The sequence below is a fragment of the Lissotriton vulgaris genome, chromosome 1_1, assembly GCF_964263255.1.
Source record: "Lissotriton vulgaris chromosome 1_1, aLisVul1.2, whole genome shotgun sequence".
Lineage (NCBI taxonomy): Eukaryota > Metazoa > Chordata > Amphibia > Caudata > Salamandridae > Lissotriton > Lissotriton vulgaris.
Window position 1 is genome coordinate 1370871063 of NC_141685.1, and position 3546 is coordinate 1370874608.

Genomic DNA, 3546 nt, shown 5'->3' on the forward strand with positions numbered 1-3546 from the left:
TGGGAATTCTGTAAAGGAAAAACTCAACTGCTGTGACATTGCCAACCACAATGCCGTGACTCGGATTCGAACCGAGGTTGCTGCGGCCACAACGCAGAGTACTAACCGCTATACGATCACAGCGAGCTACTTGGGCTCAATAACGTACAGTGACATGAAGAAATTATAATTCAGAACACTCAGGGCTACTCCTGTGATAGGCTGAATGTGTTCATTGCTTCCTCATTCCTTATACAAAGGCTTTATCTCCTCAGTGGTTGATAGGCTGAAACCGTTTCCTGGCCGCCTGCTTGTGAACTGGCAGGAGTCAAAGATCACACATACACTGGTGGGACTGTGATGGGACACCAATGCAGAGAAACACACCTGGCGCAGATATTCTATTCTGTTTATTAGACCTGCATCTCCCCTGTACCTCCTCAAGCCATCTGTATGTGAAGCAAGAAAGAGTTAAGGAACGGTCCATCTACACTTTTATTGGGAGGATGCTGCCGTGAGCTCCTCCCAGCTAATCACACAAACAGCAGTAAAGCAAGATAACTACACAGTTAGGGGGGACTGCATGGTTAGGTTTTTGAGGAATTATTGAAACTGACCTCAGTGACCCATAATCAGAGCTGTGGCTAATGACTGCATGCCTAATTATGATGAAGCAAGCACCATGGCTCGTAGGGGCCCCACAACACACTTTTCTTAGCTCATTGAATTAAAGTATAAACTTCTGCCATGTGTGAGTGGTAAAGGCTTGTTAATTTTGTTGCTTTTCAAATTCACGTCTGATAACAAGATGAAGGAACATTGGGGCATCAGACGCTTTGGAAAGTAGCCACCAACCGCAGAGAAAGAGAGAAAGAGGGAAAAGACAGTATGAGGTGTGGAGAAAACAGCAGCAGGTACAAGGAGCTCAAATGAGATTAATGGCGCCTAAATAGAGCACGTAAAGGAACAGTTACAAATCTAAGAAAAGGGAAAGAAAAGACTAGGAAACAACACAGAAAGAGCTTGTAGATGAAATTCTCTTCCAGGAAAAGCAGGTTAAGAGAAATTACACAGGGAGCAGTTAAGCTTGTAACACGGGGGAGAATAGAAAAGAAAATGCAGTTTTATGAAGTGTGTTTGCCTAATCCAGCTAGCACTTTTATTTTATTTCTCTATTTGCTTCTTTTATTGGTACAGTAAGTTTCAAGTGCATGCACAGGTATGACCGAGAGAGCCAGGGTATAATAATTTGAAGCGTTTGCACCAGCGCTAATGAAGGACGAGAGTTATAGCAAAGATATGAAAGGGGGAGCGATAATAAATATGTGATATGGCAATAGTGACACCAAAATAAGCCACCTATTTATAAAACTGACATGGAAGAAATACTAAAGGTTAACTTCTGAAATTGTAGCCGATGTTAAAAAGAATCTCGTTGTCGGCAGGATTCGAACCTGCACAGGGAGACCCCAATGGATTTCTAGTCCATCGCCTTAACCACTCGGCCACAACAACTGACTGTAAGGGGTGTGCACATAATCTGTATACAAGTTTTCAAGGTGTCCCACAGCAAATTCCTGATATTCTGCAATGCACTTTTTAAAAATAATGTTTTTTTCAGCAGGCACATTCTCTCCTAAAAACAAAAATTGCATGCGTATATCTCTAGTTTGGAATACTATAGGCTTGCATGCATACTCTCATGGGTCACTCAAGTTTTTTGGACCCTATTGCACTCTGTTTTCGTGCTGCTTTTAGTATATGGCCCATATTACAGAAGTCTACCATATTTGAGTATTTGAGGCTCCTTTGTAAGTGCTTTATATTTTTTCCTTGAAGAGCTATAAAATAAAGGGGTCCGGGAAAGATTGCATTTATGGAAGATAAAAGAAGGCCCACTTGTCTCACCAAATGCTGTAGAGAAACCTGATGTTTTACTCATGTTATCCTTAGTTCGTTTTTGTTAGACCTTGCATTCTTAAGGTGGTCCAAACCCCACCTTATTTCTTTTCACCTCCGCATTTTGCTGTATCTTTTTGTTGGCCTTAGGACTCTGATCACTTTATCGCTACTAATCAGTGCTGAAGTGCACGTGCTTCTTCCCTAATCATGTGTATAATTGGAGTATACCTGACTGACAGATTTAATTTACTTGAAAGCCCCTTGTAAAGTGGTATACCATATACCCAGGGACTGATTGTGCCGCCCAAAGAAATAGCATTTCAAACCTGTCTCAAGCCTGCTACTGCAGTGCCTGTGCTGCAGTGTACTGCCACTTCGACTTGGCATTTAAAACTACTTGCCAAGCCTTAAACTCCGATTTTATTACATATCAGTAACCCCTAAGGTAGGCCCTAGGTAGTCCTAGGGGCATCATGCTATGTAAGTAAAAGGTAAGACATGTACTGTGGTTGTTTGAATGTCCTAGTAGTATCAAACAGTCTATTACATTTTTCACTACTGTGAGGTCTGCCCCTCTCATAGGTTAGCATTGGGTATTCCCTTATACTTTTTGGGGGGTAATTCCATATCAGAGAGGAGAAGCTTTATTTATTTATTGATAAATCCTATCTACTGGTGAGGTTGAATTTAATCTTACTATTGTATAAATGCCATTTTTAGAGAGTAAGCATTTCTCTGCACTTACTGCTCTATTTGCATGAAAACCTGTCTTCAATTGACGTCTGGATTGGGCTGCGAGACAGCTACATATGTGCATTCCCTGTAGACAGCCACAACACAGGTCACTCAACTGCAACTGCATTCATCTGCATTCTGATTGGCCTGGGGGAGAGCTCCGCTCCCCTTACCGCAAATATGTTCAAGAACGATAATTTATGTCAGTAAGTACAGTATACCTACATCTTATAATCATGTGTGTTTAAATAATTTGTCGTTAGATCGTTTAAATATTGAAAAGGATCTGTTTTTAATAGACATTTTACAAAAACAACTGGTACATTTGGGAATTCTGTAAAGGAAAAACTCAACTGCTGTGACATTGCCAACCACAATGCCGTGACTCGGATTCGAACCGAGGTTGCTGCGGCCACAACTCAGAGTACTAACCACTATACGATCACGGCGAGCTACTTGGGCTCAATAACGTACAGTGACATGAAGAAATTATAATTCGGAACACTCAGGGCTACTCCTGTGATAGGCTGAATGTGTTCATTGCTTCCTCATTCCTTATACAAAGGCTTTATCTCCTCAGTGGTTGATAGGCTGAAACCGTTTCCTGGCTGCCTGCTTGTGAACTGGCAGGAGTCAAAGATCACACATACACTGGTGGGCCTGTGATGGGACACCAATGCAGAGAAACACACCTGGCGCAGATATTCTATTCTGTTTATTAGACCTGCATCTCCCCTGTACCTCCTCAAGCCATCTGTATGTGAAGCAAGAAAGAGTTAAGGAACGGTCCATCTACACTTTTATTGGGAGGATGCTGCCGTGAGCTCCTCCCAGCTAATCACACAAACAGCAGTAAAGCAAGATAACTACACAGTTAGGGGGGACTGCATGGTTAGGTTTTTGAGGAATTATTGAAACTGACCTCAGTGA

General features: G+C 42.0%; 1 non-coding gene across 1 annotated transcript; it reads right to left on the bottom strand.

Moving 5' to 3' along the window:
* Positions 1-1412: 1412 nt before the first annotated feature.
* TRNAS-AGA (transfer RNA serine (anticodon AGA)) lies at positions 1413-1494 on the bottom strand. Its single transcript has one exon. It is a non-coding gene; the product is annotated as a tRNA-Ser (tRNA).
* Between the last annotated feature and the right edge of the window lie 2052 nt (positions 1495-3546).